Below are 16173 nucleotides of genomic sequence, written 5' to 3'. Positions count from 1 at the left end.
TAAATGTTTGCATAAGGGTATATATTATGATGTGGTTTAGGCTAAAGTTTGAAAAAGTATTTATTTTAGTTGCCAGTAGATGGAGCTATTACACAAAAGGTTAATGTGATGGGAAAGAAAACACAGAAAAGCAAATCTCTGCGGAAATATACTTTATTTCTGTTTTTGTTTTTTTTCTACATTTTACTGAGTGTGAACACAGATAGTTTGGTGTAGCAAAGAGAGTCCTTGATGTTGGGGCCAGAAAGACCTAGTATCAAATACTGCCTTTGACACATAAAAGCTAAATAATAGAAGGGTTGTTTGATGGGTAGTTCTCATGTCACAAGGTGACATGGATTGAAAGAGCCTTCTTGTGTTAAATTTGAATATGACAGAGAAGAATAGATTTAATGGACTGGATTTAATAACAGGCAACAAACATTTATATAGTCCCTCTCATGTGCCAGAAACTATGCTGTGTTTTACAAAGCACTTATATATCTTATTAGATCCTCATTACGTGGGAGGTAGATGCAGTTACTATCCCTATTTTAATTTACAGTTGAGCAAATGGAGGCATGTGTTAAGTGACTTGACCCAAATCACACAGCTACCAACCACCCGAGGCTGGATTGGAATTCAGGACTTCCTAACTCCAGGTCAGACAATCTTATCTTCTATACCACCAAGATGCTATTTTTTATTAAAGTTAAGGGTCTCTGTTTATATTCAAATATTTACGTCAAGGATCTCATAATCTGTAAATCGATAGAGCATATATGAAAATCTTGTTGACATGTCTTGGAATTCTGATTTGGACTTTTTGGGGTAAAAGATATGCTTGGAGATTCTAACAAAGGCAGTATTCATAAAAATAAGATAAAATCTATAAACACAATTGCTTGAGTTAATAATGAGGGCAGTTCAAAGATGTGTTTGGTGAAATGTCAGGCTGTTATTCACACCTCTTCCTTGTGATTTAGCTTATGTAACATTTATCCTCTGGCCCTATCTCTCAGAGGAAGGCCTGCTATGTGCCTGGGTACTATAGTGGGTGGATTTTTTTCTCTACTTCCATATTTTCATTCCCTAAAAACTTTGCTTTTGCATTTGTGAGAGAGTAACTGGCAGCTGAATTCCCTTTAACTACTTAACATTGACTTTTACAAAGAGATATTTTTTTTTCAGATATAGCAAGAACAGATATGCAGATCTTTCCTCATCATCTTGGGGACATTTTCTCATATATGATCTGAATTTTTAGGATGAGGAGGACCAACTTAGCTCATTTCCTATATAATTTCAGTTCCATAAGTTCATCTCAGGATATGACATGATTGCTAGATAAGCCTGAATTTCAGCTACTCTTGGGCTGTGGTTCATTCTTTTCACTAATCACCTAGATGCCCCCCAAGTAAAGATAGAAAATGGAGGTGATAAGTCTTTTTATTTTTTAAAATACTCCATAGGAAAGCAACCACTTCAATATCTTTGCTGAGAAACCCCACAGATGGTGTAATCCATGGGGGTCATGAAAAATCAGACATAATTGAATGACTCATCAACAACAGCAGCAACAGCAGCAGCAACAACAACCACCACCAACTCTTTATGACTTGCTTAACTTCCGAGAGCCAATCATAGTATATCTTCACATATTTCAGTTACTTTAAAGCACTTGCCTTCCACATAATTGCTTTCAAAGGAGGCCATCTCCTCTGACCCCTATTACACTTATTTCAAACCAGGATCTCTTTAATGAGGAAGCATATTTCAGTATCAGGCTACTGAAACCATGTTTTTCTTAGATATAATAAGATTTATTTATAACTAAGAGGAAACCTCAGAGACCATCTAGTCCAACTCACCTCATTTTACAAACAGGGAAACTGAGGCTCTCAGGGATTAAGTGACTTGTCTAAAGTTACACAAGGAGTAAGTGGCAGAACTAGGATTTGAATTTGGGTCTTCTAACCGAGTCCAGTGTTTTTTTCCCCACAGTACTGGGAAGCTTACAATACTGTAAGTAGCTAGGAGCAATGTCCTACAGGAGTAATATAGAATGATTGGAGGAGGTTAGGTAAAATGAGTCAGAAATAAAGGGGACCAGGAACATAGATGTGGAAAGATTATTGAAACAGGGGCCCCTGGAAATGCCATAGAGACATAAGATAAGGGAAGGAAGAGAGGATCAAAAAGAAAACCTTGCTTAATTTGATACTTTAGGTTACAGCTAGCTTTTCATGTGTGTTTTGTGACTAGATCATCAATTTATCAAAACACTTGTGTCATTTAAAAATTTGGAGAGATATAATTTCTGGTAATTAGTCATTTTACTAATAATGCCAGCATTTTACCAAAAGGAGGCCTATGGTATTTTCCAATGTCAAAGACAATCATAGTGGTGGGCTAAAGACTTATATGCCCTTGGAAGAAAGGTGTTCCTGGGGGTGATAATAAACTCTGATTGGTTAACAATTAATGGGAAAATAAATAATACTGTGAGTGTATGGACCTTTTCCAATGAATTGTGATTATTTCATTTACATCTAAGTTATTCCTAGGCTTGGGCAATCTATCCAAAGAATTTATCTTCTTATCCAAGCCTGAGCAGAAGGGAATTTCACCTTAGATTAGACGTCTGATCTGGTTAAGTGGAGTAGCAATAACCAGAATGAGGAGAATCTTAATCCTATTTTCAATGAGCCTTTCAATCAGTTTAGACAAGAAAATAGTACAGAGAAAAAAACCTGGGGCTCCCTCCAATTTTAATAATTAGCTATTACTATTTGGATGGGTAATTCAAACTGGTAAAAATAAACAAATGGAGCAAATGAATACAGCATTTAAGTATTTACTAAATACAAAGCATTTTACTAAACTCTGTGGATATTAATGAAGCTAATAATATAGAGTAGTGCATTTGCAAATTTTGTATATTAATTAGAAAGTGATGAGTCGCAGATTCAGTATTTTCTCAAACTTCCAAAAGCCTTGAATTCAGTTTAGTCTTCAAGTTTAGGAGAGACATTACCACTTGTCTCTGTCTTAATTATAAATGACTTGTCTTGTCATTTTTATGATCCTCATCAAGAAACATTTATTGAGTATAAAGACATGATGCTAGGCACTGGGAATAAAACTTCTACTTTGGAAAATGACTTTCACAAAATCGAACCTGATGTAACTAATGGGAGATTGAAAATAAAAATAATGACTTTGAAAGAGTTTAGATGATTCATTAAACTGGGATAAGTTGGTGACAATCTAAATGTAATGGAAGGTAAGGGGGGAGAATGAAAGACTAAGTATATATCATAGTGGGTAGCTGCTGTTGTTATCTCCATTTTACTCCATCTCCATTAAAGAAAATGACAGAGGTAAGTGATTTGCCCAGAGTCACATTGCTAATAAGTATCTGAAGTAAGATTTGAACTCATGTCTTTTTTCACTCTAGGCACTGCACTCTATCCACCATGCTACCTAACTGCCCACATAGGATAGTGGCTAACTTCAAGTAATTGAAAAACTGTGAAGTGGAGATAGAATTAGATTTGTTCTTTTGAACAAATTGAAAAGAGGCAGATTTCAGGTTGGTGCTAAGAAAATCTTTCTAACAGTTAAAGCTGTCCAAAAAGATCATGAGCTGCCTTGGAAGATGATGGATTTCCTTCCTTGGAGCTTTTCAAATACAAGCAGATGACTATATTATAGGGTGATTTATTATTATGCCTATCTATTATTTTCATATCTTTCTATCTTTTTGCCTAACATCTATTATCTTCATCTGTTTATCTATCACCTCTATCTAAATACATATCATCTATCATTATATCATTCTATCTAGATCTTACTTATTTCCATGATTCACCCACCCACAGATCCTTCCATCTATCTATATACCTATCTATCCATCCATCATCTATCCATCATCTTTCTTTTTCAAATGGACATTGAGTAAGATTATAACATCTATCTATCTTTCACAATCTGAATATAGCCTACCTTTTTGGGGTTACTGAACATTATCCCCTTTCACATTTCACATTTTAACTGAACTTGTTTTTCTCCATACTTTGATCTCTCATCTCCAGGTCTTTGCGCAGACTGTTCCCCATGCTTGAAATGAACTCTTTCGTGTCCTTCACATCTTTAATTCCTTCTGCTTTTTCCAATGAGACCCATTCTGATTCTCCCAGTTACTACTTCACTCTTCCCCAACAAAATTACTTTTTATATTTTCCCTCCAATAGTATTCAATCATTTTTGAAAATAGATTCTATTTCATTTTTATTTTTGAATCTTCAGAATCTAGCACAGTTCCTGCCATAAAATATGTATTTAGCAAATACTTATTGAGTAAATGGAGAAGAAAACAAGTCATAGTAGCATAGAAAATTCTAGTGTGATTAAAAAATGTTATAGGCTTCAGAATTAAAAAAAAAAAGGCTGAAAGCCTTGGAACTTTCTCTTTCCCCTAGATTAAAGAGGATATTCCTCTATACTGTATTTTCTTGCGCTTTTTGAAAGTGGACACTTTGGCAAAAAGCACTTGACAGCTCTTGACCTGGACCAAAGTTGATTACCTCATGAATGTAAGTATATATAGAAAAGGTTTCCCTGTTTTCCTTTATGTTTCAGCTAAAAATTTATCTTTTGCAAGTATTTTCTTCATCCTTTCAACTTACAAGTGAAAGATAGAATTATAAAACTGTAATTATTGCTGTTATGTTTGAGGGCTTTGAAGGAAATGCTACTGTATTAGTCTGTTATGTATAGGGATTTTGATTTGCTCTTGGGATTTATATGGGGAATGGTCATTTGACATCCTCATCCCCCTCACCCCTTTTCACCCCCTCCTCATATCCATACAAGGTCTGGTCTCAGGAACCCCCCACCCCCCCCCCCCACCCCCCCCCGCATTCAGTAGATAAGCTGTGGGTGAGCCAATGACGGGATTATTGTGGCCCCATATTTCAGGATCATCATACCCTCTGGCTGCAGGAACACCCAATGACGGGATTATTGTGGGCCCGTTTTCCAGAAGCACACCCCGGAAGTTTGATGCTGGGGTGCTGGGACGGATGCCGCCCACATAGCCTAAGACAGGGGTCCTGCCCTTTTCTGGCCTTTTAAGGTCGGATTACTTGGGTACTGAATATGGATGCCGGCCACATAGCCTAAGACAGGCCTCCCACCCATAAATAAATAAAGAAAGGGGGATATGCCAGAGACCATGTTCTTGAGGATATGTCAGAGACCATGTCCTTGAAGACTGCCGGAGACCATGTCCTTGGAGGCAGGAGACAAAGAGCTAAGAAGAGTAGCAAACACCCTAAATTCCTGAGATTAGATAATGTGTGTCCCAAGAAATCGGTCATCTCCGCCCAGGATCTAGATAACAGTATACTCCAGGATTTCTGCCACACCTATGGTCCGAAATTCTTCTCATTGTAACCTCCCACTCAGAAATCATATTTAATTAAACCCTCTTCATTCATTAAACAGAGACATTCACCATCTTAAATCTTGAGTTGCCTCTCTGTCTCTCCGATCCTGTTCCCAGGCACGTGTGCCTTACAGACTGTTGTCTTACGGAGCCTTTGCTCCTCCTCGGCCCCGGCTCCCCTCGATGACCCACTGTTGATGTCCTGCCGGACAGGACACTGCTTGACTTCAAATCAAATCTTTATCTACTATGGTGTGGTATTGGTATATAAGGATTAAATATGTCTCAATCTTTAAATATGTTATTCTCTCCATTCCAGTTACTGCCTTTTGTTGTCTAGAAACACCATTGCCAGAGTTATATTTCATTGGTGGTTCTAGATTTAGAATCAATTAGGAACAAAGAAGAAAATTTACTTAACTGCTTTCCAGTTCCACCCTCCAATCTTTGGAAGAATCAGAGTTATATCTACCTATAGCACATTTTAAGTTCCTTTTAAGTGTTTCCCCATATAATTTGTCTCATCAAGATGAGATGGTTCATTTTGTTATTTTCTACCTCCAGAATAAATGGCCTGAGTGACAGAAGAGCCAGTGACCTTCAGAAACTGAAACGGAATGAGATTCAGAGGAAAAACACCCCTCCCCCCTTATTGGACAGTACATGGACTAGTTTAGCATCTGGAGAGGACAGCTAAGAGGAAAGGGAGTTCCCCTGCTCAGGGAACAGCCAGAGAGCAGAACAGCCCATTGTTGCTATTTAAGCTGCCAAAGTGCTTCTGTGGCTGCTTTCAGGCAAAGGGGCACCATCCTTCTTGCATCAGGATTGACTCCCTATCCATTTGTTCTTTTCCTCTTTTTGGCGTCACTTCAGTAAACAAAGAGCATTCTTATATTCTACTCCAAAGCAGAAAGGCATTTGCCTACCATGCTTCTTGTTTATATTCTGGTAGGCCAGAATTCTGGTATTAGCATTCTAGGGCAACCAACCCCCTCTCATTTTCCCTGGCTCCCTTCCAGAAGTAGCTCAGCACTCAGCCTTGACCTAAGTGATATTCTGGCAGTCACCCAGGAAAAGCTTTTCTCGCTCTGCATCCCTCCCTTCCTTCTTCCCTGCCTCTCTGTCTCTGTCTCTGTCTCTGTCTCTCTCTCTCTCTCTCTCTCTCTTTTCCATCTTTCTTCTTTTTCAAATGGACAATTAGTAACATTATAACAACTTCAGAAATAAACACATTTTTTTTTTTGAGGGGGTATACTTTTAGTTGTCAAAATCAATGCCAAAGTGCTTCCAACACAGCTATCAATCTTCATTCTAGATGCAGGGAAGATTCTGTTACTTGACATGGAACCTGACCCTTTTATTTCCAGGATCTTTAGGGCCCAAAGTGCACTTAGGATAAAACCAGTGAATAAAAGGAGATAATGATAGACAAAGGAGCAGTAACATAAAACAGGGTAAAATTGTTATGGGACAGATTCCTGCCTTGTTCCTCCTACTCTCTGTCTTTTCCATGGAAATGAGAGCAGTGACAAGTATAAGACAACCAGCTTTTAATGAAGTGACTCAGTTAAAATAGGAGGAAATACAAGAATAAATATTTGGAGAAATGTAGGAAGAACCATGGTAATTCCACTTTTACTATGATTTTATTTGCAAGCTAAAAGAGCAACATGATATTCTAAAGTTTATTAGCTATGAAATTCATATATATTAACTTAAGGGTAATATTTTTTGGAAATTTGATATCTATTAATTTATCATGAGAATAGATTATAAAACTCACTCAGTTTGCCATTGTGAAAAGGGAAAAAGGGTAGTATGAGTAATTTGTATCTTTACACAGCAGCAAAAATATTCATTTTTCCACATTCATGGTATTCTTTACCTCTACATCCTCCCTAAACCATAATTTACAAGCTCCCACCAATATGCTTACCTTTACTAGTTAGCCAGAGGTCATACAGTTCAAAGTAAAAATATTTAATGAAATAAATGACAAATGTAGCAATGGAACATTCTCCCTATAAATTTGAAATACTTTTCTCCTCCAAAATACATGTACTTTAAGAGGAAAGAGTAGATATGTGCAGAAATCACACAGTCACACATAAGGACATTTAGAAAGGGAACATAAGTGAAAAAAGACAATTCATATTTTTTATATTAATTACTATTTTATGATGACAGCATTATGTCATTGTCTCTGTTTCTTTTCTATCAATTCTGAATTTGGTTATTGCATTATGTCTTTGCTGTTCTCTGCCTCCTCTTTCCCGGGCTTTTCCCCTTCCCACTGGATATTTTGGTCTATTGCTGTCCAGTAAGCAACATTTACAAGTTTCTGTGTTTTATCTCCTTCAGGTCACAAATTGGACATGTCTCCAGTTTTTTAGGGTATGTTGACTAGAAAACACCTTCTAGCTCAGGGCCATCACCATATGCCACCACAAACATATCCAGTTAACCAAAACCACTTTTCCATTTGCTCCAGACAAATACTGTAATTTATTTTAACATCTTTTTGTAGTTCTGAAGTCCCAGTCTCCCAAATTACCTCTAGCTTTGTGTGCAGATGAATTTGATCTAGAACAAAAATGAAGTCATTAGGTAAAGTCTCCATCCACCTAACCCATATTTCTCTTTTTATGATATATATTTGTTAAAGGCAAACCCCACAGCTTTTGTATTGTTTTGACTAGCAGAAATCACATAATCAAAATTTTATTTTAACTATCATTTTCAACATCCATGTCTGAGACTTAAACTATTAACAAGTGGCAAACTTTCCCCCCACATCAAGTGTTTGTTTGCCCTCACACTGATGATCTAATGAATAGGTAAATAATGAGTATCATCAAGAAAGACAACTTTTACCTATCTCCATTGAGGTCAGGAAAATGGATTAAAATTGATTGGAAAGAACATTTTATAACATTTCCAGGGTGGAAGCTTTGATGGAATTGCTCCCTGAGCCAAGCAGGAAGGGCATTGATGGGGATCAGTCCCACCCTCTGAGGTCATGGGCAGCACTGCCTTGCTATATCCAGTCAGAAATCCAACTTATGTCAACCCCCTGAAGTTAAATTTTCCCTATAAATTTGTTCTCTATAAATCCCTATAAATAAATTATTCACACAATCTTTGCTAAACCTTTTTGGAAGATAGCCCATTATGACACTGCTTTGTGGTGTCTTTCTCCTCACCTCTCTCTTGCCCCATAGTCTCTTTCTCCTTTTTATAGCTAACTAATTCTTTTAGGATGCTAAACTCCTCTATAGATAGACATAGCCTACCAGCTAAGGGCATACTTCAATCTCATGGGGAACACTCTTTCTTCTTGTTAATTGTGAGTTCCACTTGGGAACTTGTCTTTTCCATCATTAATTATTAAAACCTCTTCCATTCCAATTCTTTCAACTCTATTTCATTTTTACCATTCCTGGTGTCTATTATTTCTCTTCATTTTCTCTGTAATCTCTTCTCATAATTAAACCTATCTTTATTGAAGAGAATGGCCATTGTGAATTCTTCATATAACTGAACCCCAATATTGGTGCCTCAATATTCTATGCCTGTACTTCAATCTAACTAGCAATTGCTCTCCTAAACCACATCATTTGGTGCCTACATCAATCACATTCTGGTAATTAGAATTGTTCAACTATTCCTCTTTGTTATGCACTCCATTTATTGTATTATTGCCTAGAAAGGTTGTTGGCAAGAACCAAAGCTGAAATAGTTTTAGAAAGAAATTATTTGTCAGATGAAAGTAATCCAGAAAGAGGTGTATGAGTTTCTTCTGTCCATGTTGTTTTTTTGTTTTGTTTTGTTTCTTAGGTGGAGGAGCAAGGATGGCCACAAAGTCAAGAAATTCTTGCCAATCTTGGCAATAATTCAGCATATTTTATTGACAGTTTCCTTTCTGGAATGGGAAATGCTGTCCTACAGCTAGAGTATTGGAAGGGGTGAGGAAGAATAGAGTTAAAATATTACTTCTGCCATTTATTAACTTTATGACTCTGGCTTAGTCAATTAATTTTTCCTCAGTCTCAGTTTGAAATCTGTAAAATGGTGTGAATGATATTTGCAGCACCTTTCTCCCAGAGTTATTTATGAGATTTCAATGAGCTAATGTATCTAAAATGATTTGTAAATCTTAAAGTAATATATGAATATCAACTGTGTCTGTTATTATTATTGTTACTATTTTTAGTGTATTGTCATTACCTGATTATCCTTTGCTGAACTCCTTGCATCTATGTTCTTTTCCCATGACATGCTAAATAGTGGGCCTCCCAAAGTGCTTGTATTCAGTTTTGCCTGGAGGCTAATGCATCTAAAACTATTCCACTTAAAATTCCCTGGAGTTGTGGGATATTGATGTGGTTCTGACTAAGTTGATGTTACTCCTTTTTGAGCCACCTGAGAGCTTAGAGCTCAAGTTTCCAGACAGGAAAGATTTTTTTTTTTTTTTTTTTTTTTACTGTAGCTGTGGATTCAATATGCTTTTAAAGTGAACAACAAGAAGCTCTAACTAAACTACACCTGAATGATATTACCTTAACTCAGAGGAAGAGGGCAATGTTGTTTTGTTTCTTTTGGACTTTTTACTTCCCAAATACCTGAGTAGTAGCCTACATTTCTTCTGAAATTGCATTAATTAAACTCAGAGTTGGAGATGCAATGCAAATTTCAGAAAGCTGAGAATAACAGGCCTGTTGCTGATATATGACAAACAATCAAGTAGATCTCTGATCTCATAGATAAGAGTGTTCCCTCCAGCTAACTGTACCGATGGAAATCTATTCATGCTGGTTGTCTAATCTTTGTCTCAGTGTGACAAAGTGATCCTTACCCAAATTAAAATCAGAGACTCTTTAGGTAAAAAAAAAAAAAAAAAAAAAAAGAATTTATTAAGATCTCAGGAAGGGCGGGCAACTCCCAAGAGACAAGGTGTCAGTTGTGGAGTACAAAGCACAAATTGTAAAACACAAGATTAAATAAACCCCAAATGCAAAAGCCTTCCACCCCCCTTAACCTTTTCTTTCTTTGTTTAGGGTGGGGTATCTCAGGTTTACATTTTAAACAAAGAAATCTATTCCAGAAATAAAAGAATATTAGTAATAACGAACTCTTAATTTAGATTTCCCTAGAGAAATGCTATGGTGTTCTTGGATGAGAGAATTCTGTTATTTGAATTTCCAAAGCCATCATCTTTAAAAGAAGTACTAAATGTTAATTAAGAGGTGAGGGGAACCAAAGCTGAAATAGTTTTAGAAAGAAATTATTTGTCAGATGAAAGTAATCCAGAAAGAGGTGTATGAGTTTCTTCTGTCCATGTTGTTTTTTTGTTTTGTTTTGTTTCTTAGGTGGAGGAGCAAGGATGGCCACAAAGTCAAGAAATTCTTGCCAATCTTGGCAATAATTCAGCATATTTTATTGACAGTTTCCTTTCTGGAATGGGAAATGCTGTCCTACAGCTAGAGTATTGGAAGGGGTGAGGAAGAATAGAGTTAAAATATTACTTCTGCCATTTATTAACTTTATGACTCTGGCTTAGTCAATTAATTTTTCCTCAGTCTCAGTTTGAAATCTGTAAAATGGTGTGAATGATATTTGCAGCACCTTCCTCCCAGAGTTATTTATGAGATTTCAATGAGCTAATGTATCTAAAATGATTTGTAAATCTTAAAGTAATATATGAATATCAACTGTGTCTGTTATTATTATTGTTACTATTTTTAGTGTATTGTCATTACCTGATTATCCTTTGCTGAACTCCTTGCATCTATGTTCTTTTCCCATGACATGCTAAATAGTGGGCCTCCCAAAGTGCTTGTATTCAGTTTTGCCTGGAGGCTAATGCATCTAAAACTATTCCACTTAAAATTCCCTGGAGTTGTGGGATATTGATGTGGTTCTGACTAAGTTGATGTTACTCCTTTTTGAGCCACCTGAGAGCTTAGAGCTCAAGTTTCCAGACAGGAAAGATTTTTTTTTTTTTTTTTTTTTTACTGTAGCTGTGGATTCAATATGCTTTTAAAGTGAACAACAAGAAGCTCTAACTAAACTACACCTGAATGATATTACCTTAACTCAGAGGAAGAGGGCAATGTTGTTTTGTTTCTTTTGGACTTTTTACTTCCCAAATACCTGAGTAGTAGCCTACATTTCTTCTGAAATTGCATTAATTAAATCAGAGTTGGAGATGCAATGCAAATTTCAGAAAGCTGAGAATAACAGGCCTGTTGCTGATATATGACAAACAATCAAGTAGATCTCTGATCTCATAGATAAGAGTGTTCCCTCCAGCTAACTGTACCGATGGAAATCTATTCATGCTGGTTGTCTAATCTTTGTCTCAGTGTGACAAAGTGATCCTTACCCAAATTAAAATCAGAGACTCTTTAGGTAAAAAAAAAAAAAAAAAAAAAAAAAGAATTTATTAAGATCTCAGGAAGGGCGGGCAACTCCCAAGAGACAAGGTGTCAGTTGTGGAGTACAAAGCACAAATTGTAAAACACAAGATTAAATAAACCCCAAATGCAAAAGCCTTCCACCCCCCTTAACCTTTTCTTTCTTTGTTTAGGGTGGGGTATCTCAGGTTTACATTTTAAACAAAGAAATCTATTCCAGAAATAAAAGAATATTAGTAATAACGAACTCTTAATTTAGATTTCCCTAGAGAAATGCTATGGTGTTCTTGGATGAGAGAATTCTGTTATTTGAATTTCCAAAGCCATCATCTTTAAAAGAAGTACTAAATGTTAATTAAGAGGTGAGGGGAACAAAAGGGGAAATATTCATCTAAAACAATCAAACATTACAGCTTTTTATTGTAAAGACTCAAGTCACATTTAGAGCATGGTTCAGGGTCATATTCCCATGAGGTCTTCACTCAGTTTATCCCATTCATTTCTTAACTATGTCCTCCAATGACTTCACCACAATAGCTATAACCAATGTTCAGAAGGGTTTTGCTTTTTTGTTTTATTACTTTCTCTTGATATAACATTAGAATTGAAAGAACAATATTCTGGAATCAGAAAGTCATGGTTCCAATACCTTCTCCCATAACCTATGGGGTCTTAGTAACATCATTTAATATCTTCAGATCGCAGTTTTCTGGAACTGGACCTATGATTCATTTGATTATGGAGATAGCAATAGAGCACACAGAGGTAACTTACTGGGTTCTTTTTATTCTTGACTACTGATTTCTTTATATTTTTCTGTTTGTAGCATGTTATTCTTCCTCTCTCCTTGTTGTTTTTCTTTTGTGTTAATAACAAATGGTTGTTGGTAAATAGTGATAAATGATAAATGGTAGATAAATATAGATAAAAGTACGGAAGTTGATGTTAGAAGCAGTGAGGTTAGGGGGAAACTGTACTTCATTTGAAATCAGAGGATCTGGGTTTTGCTACTATATTGAATAGATTACTTAACTCCCTGGGGCTTCAGTTTGCTTATCTGCAGAATGAGAAATTTGGAATTAACTTTTATGATCTTTTATGGTTCCAAATCTATGATCCAGTTTTAAATGTATGAGTCTGTGAAAATATTGAGCTGGTTCTTCAGCGAAGAGTGCTAGAAACCATCTCCCCTTTTCAGTTTTCTGAGTACCTAAAATAAATTTGATGATATTAAACAGCATGTAGACTTTATTGAAGGTCTGTAAAGATCCCCTCACATGAAAATAGACTTGTGAATTGACAACTCTAGTAATTGATTTCACAGACTGTGATTGCTTCATTGATTGAATGAGGAATAAGATCCTAGTTATCTATAAAACATCTTGATCTTCTGGCAGGATAAAATACCAGACACTGAGGTCCTTTCTCAAACTAAATTCCAAGCATTCAAACTCTACTGCAGACAGTTCAACTTTGTTGATCCAGCCACATTATTTGAATGCCAAATGTACACTTGCCAAAAAAAAACATTTTATGGAGAATTCACACAGGGCAAAACCTCCCATGGTGGTTAGTCAAAATCTCTCTTAAGAATTTGGAATTGATTGTACAACATGGAAGACACTGACACAGGATTGTCCAGCATGGTGTGCTCATGTCAGAGAAAATTCTGTGCTCTATGAGTAAGGCAGAATTGAATTAGCTTAGAAGAAATGTGAAATGTTCAAAGTTATAGGATCCACACTAAATGTTCACATGGACTATTTGTGCCCAACCTGAAGTAGAGCATTCTGAATTCATATTGTTCTGATCAACCATAGTCGGACTATGTCATGACACTAACATAGTGATGTCATTTTAGTCCTCTTGGAAAATGAAGGGTAACAATCAATCAATCAGTATATAAAGTGGGAATCAATAGTAGCTGAGTTTGAATCCCATTTCAGATAAATAGCAGTGTGATCCTGGGCAAGGCTACTTTAAAAGGAAAAGTGAAACAGTCACTTTTAGAAGAAATATGGCAAGTGGCCTGTTTTTACCCAGTTGAGCATCAGAGGGTAATACCTGGAGCTCCAATGTCTGGCCACATTCTTTTGACTTTTTGTTTCTTTCACTGAACAGAAGTCAGAGGCTAATGGTTCTTTGTACGATTGTTTCCAGCTTGAGGTAATTCTGAGTTTGAAATCTTTCTGAGTTCAAGAGTTCAGATTTTGAGAGTTAAGCACTAGTCCCTCAAAAGAAGATTTCAGTATGATATCCATAAAAAACAATCTTCCACAGAAATCCAATTACTAATAAAAACAAAAAAATGAAGAACTGAAGTCATACCATGAAGGTCTAAGAGATCTATGATATTGGTGATGCAAATCAAAGGGGAATGGAACATATTTGTTTCTCAATCTCCCGAAATACTTTTTCCTTCTGGACAAAGTCTAATGGTCTTTATGTTTCTGCATTTGTTTATAGACTATAATGAATCTATTGTGCTATATGCATTTTCTGTGTGAAAGAAAAACTTTTTCATACCTGGTATTAGGGATGTGCTGGTAAATGCTTATCAACTAGTTCCCTGAAAACAAAAAAGTTCATAGATGTATTTATTGATAGATAAATGCTCATCACTGAATACTTAACAAAAAGGAACCAGTAAGAACTAGCTCCAGTACCCTCCTGCCTAGTTCTCAGTTGGGGGCCTGGATGGCTACATTTGAAGAAATCTATACATAAACTAACCCTAAACTTCCTTTGGGAGGCTGAGAGACACTGACCTTCTTGGAAGTTAGGTTTTCAAGTTTAGGAGGAAACCTAAGTTCTATACAAAGAGAGTCCATGGGTATGTATTTGTTTTATAAATGATTTATGAGAATTTAATATTGTTATTTTCCATTAGAATATAAGCTCTTTAGGGGCAAGAATTGTTCATTTGTATCTTCTAAACCCCAAAGCTTAGCACAATTCCTGGGACATAGAAATTGCTTAATACTTTTCAAACTTGTTTGTGAAGCATTTGTTCTTGAGAGGATAGAAGGGAGAGAGGAAGAGAGGAGGGGGAAAGAATGAAGAAAAGAAGGAAAGAATAAAAGGTGGAAGGGATGAAAGGAGAAAGGAAAATTTAGAGAAAGGAAGGAAAGAAGAAAGAGAAGGAGGGGAAAAAGAGGTTGGAAGGAAGGAAAGAAAAAAGGATGAAAGGAAATATTGGAGTAAGAAAAGCACAAAGAAAGGAAGGAAAATTCAAAGGAAGGAATAGAGGAAAGCTGGGAGGAAAGAGGAAGAAAGAGAGGAAGGAAGGAAGCATGGAAGGAGGGAAGGAAAAAAGGGAGGAAGGAAGTGAAAAAGAGGGAAGAAGGATGGAAAGAAGGAAGGAAGGGAAGAAGGAAAGAGGAAGAAAGTAGAGAGAGGGGATGAGGAGGGAAATATGGGAGGAAGAAAACCAACATTTACTAAGTGTCTATTACATTTACAATTATCTCATTTAATCCTCACAACAATCCTAGGAAGTAAGTGTAATCATTACTTCCATTTTACAGTTGAGCAAACTGAGGCAGACAAACTTAGGGCAATTGATTTGCCCAGAATGACACAATTACTAAGTATCTGAAACTGGATTTGAACATAGATTGTCCTGTCCAGTTTGCACCATCTAGTTGCTTTTAGAGGAGGTGGGCTGTAGGTGAGACTTTTCGTTTGCGTGCATCCTCTCTTGTATCATAAATGGAAGAGTGTTCTTTCAGCCCAGATTTTGTAGCTGCCATCATCTCAGACTTTGTCCTGTTGGGCTGCTGCTCTAAAAAGAAATATTATTATTATTATTTTTAGAGGATAAGACTTCCACCTGGCTTAGGTTTTCAGTTTATCAGTCACTAAATAGTCCCTCAGCCTATATAGCTCCATAGTACACAAAAGGGGCTGCTTTGGCAGCCAAGAAACTTCAGTCTCTCCTTATGCAAAGTGTCTAATCCTTGATTTATCTGAATCAGAGTGAGTAAATTCTACTGGCCTCTACCATCAATCAGTTTTCAGTTAGCATGCCAACCAGAACCTCCGACTACCTCCTTTGATGTACATATAACCCTTTTCCTTTTGCTTTTTAACTCCTCACTTAAAAATCTTTTCCCTAGAGAATTCATGCAAATGATCCTAAAGCTCTCAGACTCCACTGAAAGCCCTGGAAGGGGAGGGGACACAGTGGGCAACTTCCTGGCTCATTTCTGCTGAAAGGACAAGGCCAAATCCTTGACCCTTTTATCGATGTAGATTAATTTTTAAACCAAAGCTGCTACTCAATCATCAGTTGGTAAGACACAGTAAGTTCTAGCAACATGCAAT

General features: G+C 36.5%; 1 long non-coding RNA gene across 1 annotated transcript in view; it reads left to right on the top strand.

Moving 5' to 3' along the window:
- Nucleotides 1-16173, top strand: part of LOC127554591 (uncharacterized) — a 157774-nt gene that overhangs the window by 46039 nt on the left and 95562 nt on the right. Inside the window, exon 2 of the long non-coding RNA XR_007952015.1 lies at nucleotides 545-641. This is a non-coding gene — a long non-coding RNA (uncharacterized LOC127554591). The remainder of the gene's footprint in view (nucleotides 1-544; nucleotides 642-16173) is intronic.

Source organism: Antechinus flavipes, chromosome 3, assembly GCF_016432865.1.
Source record: "Antechinus flavipes isolate AdamAnt ecotype Samford, QLD, Australia chromosome 3, AdamAnt_v2, whole genome shotgun sequence".
In the NCBI taxonomy this organism is placed as follows: Eukaryota; Metazoa; Chordata; class Mammalia; order Dasyuromorphia; family Dasyuridae; genus Antechinus; species Antechinus flavipes.
Note: the sequence above shows the minus strand (reverse complement) of the source record. Positions and strands in the feature narration are given on the sequence as shown.